This window comes from Erpetoichthys calabaricus, chromosome 4, assembly GCF_900747795.2.
Source record: "Erpetoichthys calabaricus chromosome 4, fErpCal1.3, whole genome shotgun sequence".
NCBI classification, from domain to species: domain Eukaryota; kingdom Metazoa; phylum Chordata; class Cladistia; order Polypteriformes; family Polypteridae; genus Erpetoichthys; species Erpetoichthys calabaricus.
This window is the reverse complement of record NC_041397.2, coordinates 175,253,299-175,269,350: the sequence shown is the minus strand read 5'-3', so window position 1 is coordinate 175,269,350 and position 16,052 is coordinate 175,253,299. Positions and strand designations below refer to the sequence as shown.

General features: G+C 38.9%; 1 protein-coding gene across 1 annotated transcript in view; it reads left to right on the top strand.

Moving 5' to 3' along the window:
* Nucleotides 1-3,977: 3,977 nt before the first annotated feature.
* Nucleotides 3,978-16,052, top strand: part of nalcn (sodium leak channel, non-selective) — an 898,297-nt gene continuing 886,222 nt past the window's right edge. Inside the window, exon 1 of the mRNA XM_051926631.1 lies at nt 3,978-4,278. The gene's annotated coding sequence lies outside the window, so the exon portion shown is untranslated. The remainder of the gene's footprint in view (nt 4,279-16,052) is intronic.

Genomic DNA, 16,052 nt, shown 5'->3' with positions numbered 1-16,052 from the left:
AACAATGTTTCTAGTCTTTTCTTCTTGTGCCAAAATTACCAGACTGCTGGGTGAGCTGACTCTCGAGCATGCAACATAAAATTGACCGTGTGAGAAACAGTCTTCCCTTAAGTCCACTCCAGCAAAACTTAATGTCTGACCCTGAGACTTACTGATGGTCATGGTAAAACATGCTTTAAGGGGGAACTGCAATCTCTTGAATTAATGGTATGACAACTGACTCCCCTCGAGCAAACCCGGTCAATATTATCGCCGTGATAATATTTATTTTGAATGCTGTTACCTGCAGCCTGGTTCCAATACAGAGTGTGGGCGGGCATAGGTTTTACAGCAACATCACTGGAGCACCAACTTTCAAAATAAGCATATGGTTTAGGAGGCCCAGTGGTTTAAGCGTATTAAGAAATTCAATGGGATAGTTGGTATCATCATACATATTTAGCACGGAATCTACTGATTTGTATTCCATTAAAGCCTCTTCAAAAGAATTTAATAAGATGTTGTTGATCACGCTTGCTTGATTGTTTTTAGGTGTCAGAATACCACGCTCACATATCCATTCCATAAGCCTATTATGGATGTAGGCAATATCATGATATATTTTGGAAATTAAGTCTTCCACAGTTGTCACGATAGAACACAGTTCTGAAGGGATGGAAAGTTTACCATCCGATTATGGAAAATCACCATGCCCTATTTTGAGCAACAGGTCTGAAAACTGATCAGGGAAAACATCACCTTTTAGATGAACTGTCATTTTTGGTGATTTTGAGTTTGGTCACCAATGGCCACAGATAACATCTCTTAAAACAGGCTTTGACTTCATCTGCTTGTGTTCATCTGGGCACTACTGGTAAAGATTGATGAAAATCGTCTGCTAACAACACTGTAACTCCATCCATCACCTTATTATTATCCCTGATATCTTGAAGGTTTCTATTCAGAGCTTCAATACCCCCTTTATGTGCCATAGTGCTTTAATCCCAAACAATAAGTTTAGTATGTCATGTTACTTCTGCCATGTTACTTTGCTTGGAAATATTACATAAAGGGGTCTCTAATAGTGTCAGGTGGAAAGGAAGCTTAAAAGCACATGTGCAGTCTTGCCCCCTTCTAGAAGTGTAGCAGCGATCCCAGAGGACGCGACTGCTCTTAATCTTTGCTAAGAGAAAACTTAATTAAGAAAGTCTTACCAGTGCCACCAGGAACATCTAGAAAAAAAATTTGTCCTACACCTGCTGTAACACTACTAATTATATGACGATAAACAGCTAGCTCCAGCGGTTCAGGCTGTGCATTGATCTATTAGTCAGTCAGTCACCGTACAGTTTTAGATATAAAGATATGTAATACTGTATATTAAGCACTGTATAAAAGCATATACTGTATATATAATACTGTGTGTATGAAATAATTCATTGTAAGATGGAGTGTAACATAGGAGACCAGGTGTTACAAAGATTTTCCTATAACACTTTCATTCTTGTAAAACATTGTATATTTGGCCAATTTCCAAGGGACTTGCAGGGTGCCTAGCTTGCAGTTGTTTGAAGCATGGGCAGCCAAATGGTTTTTCTTATTATCCAAGGTGATTTACAAGGTCAAAATACACTAAAGCTTTTTGCCAGAATGTTTTACACTTGGAGCACAAGCTGGATAAAGTGACTTGATTACAGATAGACGTCGTGCAGTCATAAACAGGAAATTAAATCATAGACTTTACACCACATTCCCTTCTGTACTATATCTGCCTGAAAAACAAATGCAAGGACTTACAGTAGGGCTTTGATAGATAGATAGATAGATAGATAGATAGATAGATAGATAGATAGATAGATAGATAGATAGATAGATAGATAGATAGATAGATAAAAATTATTATATTTTGACAAACAGCAAATCCCTCCCAATGAAGAGGATGAAGAATGGAAAGGCCGTTGGTCCAGATGACATACCTGTGGAAGCATGGAGGTGTTTAGGAGAGATGGCAGTGGAGTTTTTAACCAGATTGTTTAATGGAATCTTGGAAAGTGAAAGGATGCCTGAGGAGTGGAGAAGAAGTGTACTGGTACCGATTTTTAAGAATAAGGGGGATGTGCAGAACTGTAGTAACTACAGGGGGATAAAATTGATGAGCCACGGCATGAAGTTACAGGAAAGAATAGTGGAAGCTAGGTTAAGAAGGGAGGTGATGATCAGTGAGCAGCTGTGTGGTTTCATGTCAAAAAAGAGCACAACAGATGCAATATTTGCTCTGAGCGTATTGATGGAGAAGTTTAGAGAAGGCCAGAAGGAGTTGCATTGTGTCTTTGTGGACCTGGAGAAAGCAAATGACAGGGTGCCTCGAGAAGAGCTGTGGTATTGTATGAAGAAGTCAGGTGTGGCACAGAAGTATGTAAGAGTTGTATAGGATATGTACGAGGGAAGTGTGACAGTGGTGAGGTCTGCGGTAGGAGCGACGGATGCATTCAACGTGGAGGTGGGATTACACCGGGGATCAACTCTGAAACCTTTCTTATTTGCAGTGGTGATGGACAGGTTGACTGATGAGATTAGACAGGAATCCCCGTGGACTATGATGTTTGCTGATGACATTGTGATCTGTAGCAAGAGTAGGGAGCAGGTTGAGGAGACCCTGGAGAGGTGGAGATATACTTTAGAGAGGAGAGTAATGAAGGTCAGTAGGAACAAGACAGAATACGTGTGTGAATGAGGCAAAGGTCAGTGGAATGGTGACGATGCAGGGAATAGAGTTGGTGAAGGTGGATGAGTTTAAATACTTGGGATCAACAGTACAGAGTAATGGGGACTGTGGAAGAGAGGTGAAAAAGAGAGTGCAGGCAGGGTGGAGAAGAGTGTCAGGAGTAATTTGTGACAGATGGTTATCAGCAAGAGTGAAAGGGAAGGTCTACAGGGCAGTAGTGAGACCAGCAATGTTATATAGTTTGGAGACAGGGGCACTGACCAAAAAACAGTAAAATGAGCTGGAGGTGGCAGAGTTAAAGATGCTAAGATTTGCATTGGGTGTGACAAGGATGGACAGGATTAGAAATGAGTACATTAGAGGGTCAGCTCAGGTTGGACAGTTGGGAGACAAAGTCAGAGAGCAAGATTGCATTGGTTTGGACATGTGCAGAGGAGAGATGCTGGGTATATTGGGAAAAGGATATTAAAGATAGAGCTGCCAGGGAAGAGGAAAAGAGGAAGGCCTAAGAGAAGGTTTATGGATGTGGTGAGTGAGGACATGCAGGTGATGGGTGTGACAGAGCAAGATGTAGAGGACAAGAAGATATGGAAGAAGATGATCCACTGTGGCAAATCCTAACGGGAGCAGCCGAAAGAAGAAGAAAAAGAAGAAGAAGCAAATCCCTCCCAATTACACACCAGTATGATTAAAAAGTAGGAAGCTTCTGACTTGGCAGTGACAGTTGCAGTGAGGCGTTATAAAGGTGTACTGCCATTAGTATAAAGACGCTCCAGAAGCATTGCTTGACACACTTCTGCTGAATACTTTGTTGACTGAAAGTGCTCAGTTGTAGTGTGTCAGGGAGAGGATGTGTAGAATTTAAAGCTAGGTGATATACCATAAATAATGCAGGTGCATGATAAAATTGATGCATTCATATGTCTTTAAAATGTATTGCTCCAAATATCGTTAGACATTCTCATTTTGTGCATCAAAGGTTAACTTGCAAAACTAATCTTAAGCTAGTGATGGTGCATGTGGTCTTGCATAAATAAGTATAACCAAGGTGGCACCTGCCTTGCTGTATGGATAGCCTCATGCCCTCAATCCCTAGAACAGAATTATGCAATTTCGATAGTCAATGGAAGGATGTTAAGCAAGCCGATGATTAAAGTGTTTCACATAGCTATCAGAACTCTTTACTGCACATGAAACATGTTATAAAAAAAAAAAAAAAAAAAAAAACATTGATTGTCATACCCATTAGTCAACCTTTCGGCAAGAAGTCAACCCGGGTTCGTGTTCATTCTACCCCCGCCGAGCAGCTGTAAAAAGCAAGTCTATCCTGCAAACTAGCAATGCGGATCGCGTGTGTGCCAGACCGGTTGGCGCCTGCTTCATTCTGCAATGACTGCTGCTGCTCCCCTTCTGCCTGGGAGGATCAGCGCGCGTTTCTATAGCAGCTGTTGAGCAGAAACGGCACGAAACGCAGATCAACCTGCGACAAATCCGTTCAAAGAAAGAGACCGCGAATACACCCGCCGAGCATCGGCAGGAAGAGACGAAGCAAAAAGAAGCGAGTTAGTCCACACGTAAGTAATAATAGCCTGCAACGCCGCCACCCATCCTTCCACCCCCACCGAGTGCGAGTTAAACGCCCCGCTCCCTTTTTGTAATGTCACATCTGCTTGATGCGCCTGTGATTTGTGGCTTATTGCAGGAGGAAGACAGGGTCCTTCTGGTGCCTAGGCCCTACATCATAGGCAGCTTCAAATCGACCACAAACGCTGCTTTTTTATTTGGAATTTTATTATTGTTATTATAATTATTTTTATTAATAAGACTACGCTTTAAGTCAGTTGCCCTCAATAAAACATTTACACAGCTGATGCCCCCGTTTCCATGGAAACGGACTATTGACACTTTGACACAAGTCTTTCCACGTAGTGGGTTATGGGAAGTAAACACAAATAATATTTGTGCAAAAGTGATGATGTCGGATCTGATTGTTCTGGCCATTATTATTGTGAAATATGCAGAAAATGCAATATACAGTTGTTACTTTTTTTCTTTTAAATGTGGCCACTGACCGCAAGTACTGCATATAGTTGTGTAGCGTGTTGTGGTTAGTTCTTTCTGCATATGAGACTATTTATTCAATAAATATAAAATTCATTCCTGGCTCTGCTAAATGTTATGTATTATTCTATAATGATATTAGTATATACTGTATATAATTTAATGTTGAGAATCAGGATTAGATTTTGTGCCATCTTTTTCTTCCTTGCTTTCATTTAAGAGTACCATAGTGTAAACAGTATTGTAACATGTCTTATACCAATAGTTTAGCAGTGTGTTAATTATTATTTTAAAACACCCTAGCAATATAAATTTTCTTTTATATTAAGTTACATAATGTATGTTGAATGTGCATGCAGCTGAACAGTATATAGAAAGTAGTGACCCTGTAGTTAGGATATAGCGGGTTGGATAATGGATGGATGGATGTATATGCACAAATAAAGAAAGACAAGAAATAAAGTTATGTTAAGTTAATCATTCTTTCCTGTGTTTATCAGTTTATATCTTTTTTATGATGCATACACTATAGGGCACGGTGGCGCAGTGGGTAGCGCTGCTGCCTCGCAGTTAGGAGACCCTGGTTCGCTTCCTGGGTCCTTCCTGCGTGGAGTTTGCATGTTCTCCCCGTGTCTGCGTGGGTTTCCTCCGGGTGCTCCAGTTTCCTCCCACAGTCCAAAGACATGCAGGTTAGGTGCATTGGTGATCCTCAATTGTCCCTAGTGTGTGCTTGATGTGTGTGTGCCCTGCCTTTGTTCCTGCCTTGCACTATGTGCTGGCTGGGATTGGCTCCAGCAGACCCCAGTGACCCTGTGTTAGGATATAGCGGGTTGGAAGATGACTGACTGACTGACATACACTATATTTAGAAATTAATGTAGGGATGTGTATGAATTTGCCTTACGGTAAACTGGTACTCCATTGAGTGCTGCACCTGATGAGAACAGGAGAGGCTCCAGCCCCTTGTGACCTTTTATTGGAAGAAGTAGGTATAGAAAATGAATGGATGGATTTATTTGAAGTCACCAATTTTTTTTTTCCACGATATTCTGAATAGTTGTATATAGAAATATACCAACAGAGCAAGGTTAAATTGCCTTCTTGTTGCATTTTATTGCCAAGTATGTTTAGTATTTTTCTGGATAATCTTTTTAATTTCCATATCCTACAAACTGGCATCCAGTGATGGGATGATTTGTGCCTGAACTTCAAATAATCCTACTAGGATAAGCTAGAACTCCATGCATCCCCTTAATGGGAAGAATGGATGAGGAAAAATGGATGAATCAATAGATGCTTGATAACTTGTTTACCTATCCCAAAGGAATATGGTTGTAATATTGTTTCCAGAGGCACAATGTGCTTTGCAGAGTGTCAAGGTTAAAAGTGGCACCCACTTCCTGGTATTAGGATTTTTTGTTGTGTAATGGGCTGGAAGGGACCCTGGAAGTGACATCAGGAGGTTGATATTTACACACACACACACACGCACACACTTTGATATGTTTGTGTATGTGTTTATATATATATATATATATATATATATATATATATATATATATATATATATATATATATATATATATATATATATATATATAAAGAATTAAGTGATTTGAGTTTTAATGCCTTAAGATTTTAGCATTTGCTTTACAGTTGTGCCAAAATTTTCTTACGGTATATCAAGAGACAATGAGATAACCATATTATTCAAAAAGTTCATGTATGAATTTGTAAAGTTAGAAAATTAATGAGTCATAATATAAAGATTATTAAAAACATCCTGACACCCTGTTCTTTATGAAGGCATTATTATTTAAATATTTATGAAATGGATTTTTTGTATGGTTGTCACATTTAATTTAAAGGATATGCTTGTTCAGACTTAAGAGTTTAATGGATTTCTTTTGTATCAGATTGTTTGCTTTAAATACAATGTATTTTATTGAACACCACTGCCTCAATGATTCAGTATCCTTGGTTTGAATCTTGGGTCTATCCGTGCGTATTTTCCACTTTCTCCCCATGTTTGTGTGAATTTGTTTTTTTGTGAGTACTGTGGTTTTTCTACCACATCACAAACACATACAGTACATATTATTGTGACTAACAATTCTACATTGGTCCTGTGTGCATGAGTGGACCTTGTGATAGACTGATCACACATTCAGGGTTGTTTCCTGCCTTGTGCCAAAAGCTGATGGAATAGGCAGTGGCTCCCTGTGACCCTGAATTGTACTAGGTAGTTTTGAGTATGCTGTCAGCCTGATTGGCAAATTCGGTATTGTACCCCTATTGTGTTCAAATGTTTTCATATACCAACCTTGACATTAGTAATCACATATTGTGTTAAGACATTTAAATACATATTTTATATATTGGTTCTTGTCTCTTGTCTTTGCTGTTTAATCCAGAGCTCAACACTAAGCTTTAAAAGTAGTCACCAGGCTTGGCAACCAGGCATCAACTTTTGGTTGCCGAAACTGAAAATATGGTTGCCATTTTTAACAGCCTATATGTGGAGTAATTAAGATGCTATGGGGTGGCACGGTGGCGCAGTGGTAGCGCTGCTGCCTCGCAGGAAGGAGGCCTGGGTTTGCTTCCCGGGTCCTCTCTGCGTGGAGTTTGCATGTTCTCCCCGAGTCTGCGTGGGTTTCCTCCAGGTGCTCCAGTTTCCTCCCACAGTCCAAAGACATGCAGGTTAGGTGCATTGGTTATCCTAAATGGTCCCTGGTGTGTGCTTGATGTGTAGGTGTATGTGTGCCCTGCGGTGGGCTGGTGCCCTTCCCGGGATTTGTTCCTGCCTTGTGCCCTGTGTTGGCTGGGATTGGCTCCAGCAGACCCGAACTTTTTTTCTAACAGCATATAGCGGGTTGGAAAATGACTGACTGACTAAGATGCTCTGCCATTATATTCAGCTTGCTGCTACTTTTTATAGCATTTTAGTCTGAAGTGGTATCAAATAAAATGTTAGAATTCTGGTTCTGTGGACAACTAATCTTTGCACCACGTGGCTTGTTCAAAAATAACCTATGAGGATTGGCGTGGTATAACTTAGTTTACTGAGCAATTGTTCAAACATGTTTTCACTGCTAAAACATTTCTTAATTAGTACTTGAAGTTTAAAGTGCAAGATGGTTAATTTCAGACTTATGGCATGATGCTATGGAATACATTCTTTGTTTACTTAATGCACATTAAATATAATTCCATCCTGCTTTTTATTTCTGTTTTGTTTTCATATAGTACTCTTCACCAGCAAATAAAACTACTTAAACAAGCCTACCAGAGTTGGCTTCAGTAAGCCATCCTTTAATCAAATAAAATCAAAAGTTTTTTCTACTTTTGATAGATAGATAGATAGATAGATGTGACAGCAGTCTGTTGCTGAAGCTGCTCCTCTGTCTGGAGATGAGACTGTTTAGTGGATGCAGTGGATTCTCCATGATTGACAGGAGCCTGCTGAGCGCCTGTCGCTCTGCCACGGATGTCAAACTGTCCAGCTCCATGCCTACAATAGATCCTGCTTTCCTCACCAGTTTGTCCAGGCATGAGGCGTCCCTCTTCTTTATGCTGCCTCCCCAGCACACCACCGCGTAGAAGAGGGCACTTGCCACAACTGTCTGATAGAACATCTGCAACATCTTATTGCAGATGTTGAAGGACGCCAGCATTCTAAGGAAGTATAGTCGGCATCAGTATTGGCAGTCCAGTCTATTTTATCATCCAGCTGCACTCCCAGGTATTTATAGGTCTGCACCCTCTGCACACAGTCACCTCTGATGATCACGGGGTCCATGAGGGGCCCGGGCCTCCGAAAATCCACCACCAGCTCCTTGGTTTATATACATATACATACTTTTTTTTTTTTTGGAATACATTCCGAGATTACAGTAGAATAAGCAACGGCTTAGGGATTCCTTACAGGTTGCAATAAATTATTTGTAATTCAAATATTTTTAACAAATTACAATGTTTTATTTTTAATAAAGTCATTTTATATATATTGTGACCACTAAGGGATGTCACCGAGCCCCAAACACCAGACATTACTCCTCAAAGCACAGTTAAGGGTTAAAAATAAAGGTATTTATTGTACATAAGCACATTCACAGGCTTTAAGATCTGTTCAACACTATCATTCAATAGAATGCTCTGGCTGCATATACAGCTAGTCATCTGTTGTGGGGGGGGGGGGTGCCCACTACCTCCTGACTCTGACTCACCTGGATGAGGCAGAGCAGCTCCTTTTTTGTAGGACCTGTGAGTACTTCCGGTGCCACATGGAAGTAGCATGAAGCAAGAAGTTTCTCTTCCCACAGCACCCCCTGGCAGCACCCAAGGATCCTGGCAGGGTCATCCTTTCGCTCTACAACTCCCAGACAATCATGGGAGTGTCCAAATTGGAAGCAAGCCAGAGGAATACTGCCACCTGTCACAATGGGGGATGAATTGTTCCCAATTATTCCATCCATTATTCATTCATCCTGAGTGGGATAAGAATTTGGGATCAACCCAGCTCCGTTGCACCTCCACTTTTATGGTCCTTCCATTACATTTCATCCACAGTCCCAGTTGGGATGCCAGTCTGTCATTTCTGACACTTATAATATATATATATGTTCTGTATAGCAAAAGCCATGTGAACGAAAATGTACAGTAAATCATAGATCATATCGTGTGCATCATCTCTGTCTGCCCACCTTCTGTTTTATGTTCTTTCTTCTAAAATATTCAGCAGCATTCTCTTACTTGATTCTTTATTGACATTCTAAAATACAGATCCTGTACCTTGTACTCAAGTAAAAAGAAATAATTTTCAGTAAACATTGTTTTTTAAGGAATTTTATTAATGTTGCAGCACTTTGAAGAAACTATCAAAATGAAGTAAACACATTTGCCAAAAGAATGCTGTATTTTTCATATGTAATAAAAGTTGTTGATAATCAGTGTATTCTGCTCTGTGATGCAGTCTTAAATATCTTAACAGATTTGTAGCACCAAACGTTTTTGCTTTAATTCCATCACAGCTGACTTTTTCCCAGCACATGTTACAGTTTGTATGTCTTTAATCTTCACAAACTTTACTCTATTTCAATACAGCAGACATTGCAGCAGCCGCGGGTTTTGTGGGATTTTTCAGTCCTTCACAGTCATCTATCTAAGCTAAAGCAGACTTCTAACATTCCTGTTACAGGCACATCCCTCGTACACATGCTTGCATGGTGGCCTTTTTCTTAGCTTCCTTTATTCGCATATAAGAAAGATAGGAAATGCAGTGCACTTGAGTGCAGCTTACATTTTAATCATAAAATTAACTAGTATTTATCAAGCTAAATGCATAATGAGCAGAAACTAACAATTTCTGATCCATTCCGAATCAAGTGCATCACTGTGGTTGACTTTTTTCGCAACCGGTGGCAAAAAGTTGCTTGCCAGTTGCCTCAAAATGGTGGCTAATGGCAACCTGACAACTGTTAATGTCAAGCTCTGTTAATTACTAATGTTATATTCTTTCCACTTTATACTCACACATGAAACTTTTAAATGAGACTCACAATATTATCATAAGCAATTCCAGACAGGTAATGTATAACTGTCATACTGTTTGTTCTAAAATTAATAAATTTTCAGATTCATTATAAAAAAGGAATTTATTCATAGCTCAGTACATTCAGTATATGATTCTCAAAACTGTCTTCTCATTTATTTAAAACAATGAATTTGCTTTTTTAATATTATAAAACTGTTTGCTAGACAAAAAACAGAAATGCATTTAATACCTTTATGATAGCAGACAGCAGACTGTTTAAGGAGCGACCTTTTTTACTGCTGCACTGCTAAACACGCATACAACGGAATGCATGCATTACTGGAGGTATTGCAAGGTGAAAATGGACAGAGAACATTCTGAAACTGAAGCTGTAGCAGACAATAAAGTTGAACATGATGACACAGAAGAACTTTTGCCGAAAAAAGGAGCCATGTCTGTTGTTTGGATATAGTTTGGTTTTAAAAGGTTGGATGTGGACCATTATATTCAAATGTGTGAATACTGTTTCTATACTACTGGATAATTCTTCAAGCCAAGTTGTACTTGTTTTATTTTTTTCAATACTGTGTAATGTACCTGGGTACTGTGTAATAGTGTGACGACATGTTGACTTTATTCTCGACATTTCTACTTTATTCTCGCCGTTTATATCGAGATTAAAGTCGACATGTTGACTTTATTGTCGTAATTTGTCATTAAAGTAGAACATTGTAAACTAAATTTCATCTTAATATGAATATTTAATTTACTAGATTTTCTCAAACCCCGTCATAAGTTATGTAGCACATTAAATGCTTTGTGTTAAGTGTTCCCCGGAGCATGTTAATCGCTACGTGCTTCTTAAACTGACTTCTTGTTGCACTAAGAGGAGGCGCAGGCAGCACACAGAATACATTAATTTCATGATATTCCTGCTCTCTGAACATTTAGAATGCTAAGATAAATACTTGATATAATTTTCATAATGAAATGAATTAAAGCATGTATTAATCATGTGTGGGCACGGTGGCGTGGAGGTTGCACTGCTGCCTTGCAACAAGGGGGTCTCAGGTGTTCCCTGCCTTGAATTTGCATGTTTTTCTGGTGGGTTTACTCGGCATGCTTCAGTTTCCTTTCAAAGTCATGTGGTATGTGGGGTTTTGTTATGCTATATTGACCCTGCTAGTGTATGTGTTGCTCATATTCACCCTGCGATGTGCTGGCGCCACATTCAGGATTTGCTCCTGCCTCACACACAATGCTTGCTGGGATGGGCGCAACCCTGAATGGTTGGCATAATTAAACATGTATAACAAAGATTTTTTAAAAGTTCTGAACACTCCGTGGTCTAAGTTTATAACTAGTTTTAATTTCACAAAGACGTTTATCGTGTGGTGATTGGTTATGTGGAGAAAGAAAAAGGAAGGATAGGAACTGGGGTTTTGTTACGTCAGACAGAGACAGCACGCATGCAAAAAAGAAAGTCCGCTCAGAAGAACATCCGTTGAAATCTGTGTTCGTGCCACCGACCAACATATCACAAACACAGTATTTACACAATATTTAATTTAAACCTGTGCGATACCCATTCATACATCCAGTTTTTTTTGGAGCCTCGCCATAAAGTTCTCTATACTGAACGTACACCTGGGAACCCCTTACTGCGAGGGAGCAGCACTACCGCCACAGTACCATGCATGTTTAATACTTGCTTTAATGCATTTCATCATGAAAATGTTTTCAAGTATTTATCTTAGCATTCTACATTTTCAGAGAGCAGGAATATCATGAAGTTAATGTATTCTGTGTGGCGATTGCTGCCGGCGCCTCCTCTTAGTGTAGAGGAAGTCAGTTTAAGAAGCGCGTAACGATTAACAACAGGGTCGGGAACACTTAACATAAAGCATTTAGATAGATAGATAGATAGATAGATAGATAGATAGATAGATAGATAGATAGATAGATAGATAGATAGATAGATAGATAGATAGATAGATAGATAGATAGATAGATAGATAGATAGATAGATAGATAGATAGATAGATAGATAGATAGATACTTTATTAATCCCAATGGGAAATTCACATTTAATGTGCTACATTAACTTATGACGGGGTTTGAGAAAATCTAGTAAATTAAACATTGATTTTAGGATGAAGTTTAGTATACGACATTCTACTTTAATGACAAAATAAACTATGAGAATAAAGTGGAAATGTCAACTTTAATCTCGACATAAGCATCGAGATTAAAGTGGAAATGTCGAGAATAAAGTCAACATGTCGACTTTATTCTAGAAATATACTTTTTTTTTTCTTCACTGTGTCCGTATTTTTTTTTCTTCACTGTGGCCCTAATACAATTCCATAGGGATATACCACAAATAGCATTATAAATGCAAGTTTCAGTTTTATTATTTATGTATATAGCTTAGCTTGAAGCAAGGTCCATATTAATGCAATTTGCCTTAATGATGGTTCAGTTGGTAAAGATGTCATCACCAAGTTGCACTTGTTTTATTTTATTTTTATTTGGTGAATACTGTGTAATGGGCAGCACGGTGGCACAGTGGTAGCGCTGCTGTCTTGCAGTTAGGAGACCTGGGTTCGCTTCCCAGGTCCTCCCTGCGTAGAGTTTGCATGTTCTCTGCGTGTCTGTGTGGATTTCCTCCGGGCACTCTGGTTTCCTCCCACAGTCCAAAGACATGCAGGTTAGGTGGATTGGCAATTTTAAATTGGCCCTAGTGTGTGCTTGGTGTGTTTGTGTGTCTCCTGCAGTGGGTTGGCACCCTGCCCGGAATTGGTTCCTGCCTTGTGCCCTGTGTTGGCTGGGATTGGCTCCAGCAGACCCCTGTGACGCTGTGTTCGGATTCAGCGGGTTGGAAAATGGATGGGTGGAATACTGTGTAATGCACCTGGGCTTGAAGTAATAGTATTATTACTGGAAGTTGCACTATTATTTATTCTATTGTTATTATTTGTTAGTTTAAATATTATGCAGTTTAATGATGGTAAAGTTGTTTAAAAATTCACTTTAATGTTTCAGTGGACAGAGGTTGTTAACATTAACAGAAAGTGTAGTTGGTTTACAAAAAATATTTACTATTTATTCCTTTTCTAAGACATATTCAGTGCAATACAACTTTTGACAAGCACCTCTGGATATTTTACTAAGTCTAAATGCCTCTTTGGATGGTTGAAAATATGTTGTCAAAATTTTAGTTTAAGTTGTTTGCAAAATTTGTTCAATAAAAAGGATCTATATTTTGACTGCAAGTGTCATGCAATGTGATACCTTCTCTTCATTAGTGCCACCCCCTTGAAAAGTATCACTTTATGGGGCCGTGCAAACCTGTATTAATACTTGTGTGCACATTAAAATATTTTTTTGTACAATGTACAATTCTCATGACAGTAGAATAAGTTATTCTTAGCCAGTCTACTGCAGTAATTGCAGTGGAAAATGTGGTTAACATCCACTCATGCATGGGAAAAACATACCGTTCAATACTGTGAAACCGGTATAATTTTGAAAAATACCATGATATAGAATTTTGGTCATACCGCCCAGCACTACCCTACGCCATCAATTTATTATAGGGAATCACAGTCTATACCAACAACATTAGGTATTAAATCAGGATCCAGCCACACTTACTCATAACAAGTGACTTTAACATTTTCCAGTCAAATTAATATGACTATCTTTGAGATGAAACTGAAAAAAACTCCACATAAATATCGGAATAACATGCAAACTCCAAACAGACTTTGACCATACAAGAATTTGATCTAAAGACCCTAGAGCTACAATAGAGCATAGGCCACAGACCTGAATATATATACAGTATTATGCTAGTTGCAGGGCTTATCATAATATTTTTTAACATAGGAAAAAAAAGTTTTTTTTGGTACATTTGATAATGTTTTTAATGCACGGGCCACAGTGTGATTGGATAACACTAATAATAATGATAATAATAATAATAATACATTTTATTTTATATAAAATAAAAATTTTGTATATTTTATTTTATTTTATATCTCATTATATCGCATTTCACAGAGTCTCAGAAAGAAACAGCAGGTATATGTGACATTGGATTCAAATGATTCCTAAATAGAACACTACAATGGATAGATACAGGATATACAAAGCATTAATAGAATAAAAGACAATAAACCAGAGTAAAATGCGAAATTCAATACTAAAAGAAAAGCTTAGAAAATAACATAATTTGTGATATAACACAGACACAAATTATACTGAGCATCTGGACAGGGAGGAAGACTGAAACAGGGGCAGAATGTCAGGTTAAGTTAAAAGCATGATTTGTAAATTGTTTTTTAAATGAATGAATGGAGTCCACCGATCTCATTAATTTAGGGAGATCATTCTAAAGTCTGGGCACTATACAGCTAAAGGCCCTGTGCACAGAGTGCAGATTAGTGTGAGGCATAACAAGATTGCCAGAATAAGAGGAACTTAGTGAGTGAACAGGGGCATAGCGATGGAGAAGGTCACTGATGTAGAGGAGTTGTGATATATGATTTGAAGCGGTGCCTATCAGTAGGGGGTTACAATAATTGATGCAGGATTTGATAAAGCATGGACAACATTTTCAGCATTAGTAAAGGAGAGGAATGAGTGAACATGGGGTATGTTAAGGAGGTGAAAGTAAGAAAGTTTCTTAATGTGGTTTATGTGGACAAAATAAGAAAGAGAAGAATCAAAAAATTACACCAAGATACCTTGCATCAGAAGAAGTTTGATGAGATCACTGTCAAAAGTGACTGAGAAGGAGCTCATTTTCATAAGTTGCGCTTTAGTGCCAGTTTGCAGGGGTTCAGTTTTATTGCAGTGTAATTTTAAAGAGTTCTGCTCCATCCAGGTTTTAATTTCACTGAGGCAAGTTGTGAGCTGAGAAAGCCCTGATGAAGGTTCACTTTTAACATTGAAATATAGTCGAGTATCATTTGCATAAAAATGATAACTCAGTCCATAGCTACGAATAATATGGCCAAGAGGAAGCATATAGATACAGAAGAGCAGAAAGCCAAGGCCAGACCCTTGAGGAACCCCTTGTGTGGCTGATGCTGCTGTTGCCAAGACTAACAAACTTTTTCCTATCAGTCAGATAGGACTTAAATTGACTGGCGGGCAGTGCCAGAGATACCCAGCATGTTTTCCATTTTGGACAGTAGAATGTCATGTCTCACAGTGTTAAATGCTGTACTGAGGTCTAACAATTAATATGCTGGTTTGTCCAGAGTCTGCTGCCATAAGCAAATCATTGGTTACCTGAAGCAGAGCAGTTTTACAGCTGTGCTGCACCCTGAAACCAGACTGAATGGGTCCCATCAAATTATCAGAAGTTAAGTAATTGGTGAGTTGGGAGGCTGCAACATGCTCAAGCACTTTTGACAGAAAAGATAAGTGAGAAATAGGCCAAAAATTGTTAAGACTGTCAGTATCAATATCAGACTTTTTTAACACTGGGATTACAGAAGTTATTTTAAAAGTGGCTGGAACAAAGACGGTGTCAAGAGATGTATTTATTATTATCGTAACAGTCGGGATTATGGCATGAAAGCAGGATTTAAGAAGCTGGTGGGGATGGCTTCAAGTACACAAGCATTCGGTCTCATCTTACAAAGCAGGTTGTTAACATCAACATTGATTATTTATTTACTAGGGGGCTCTGCCCCCTGCTCGCTTCGCTCGCCAACCCCTGGCGTTGGGGCATGACAAAGA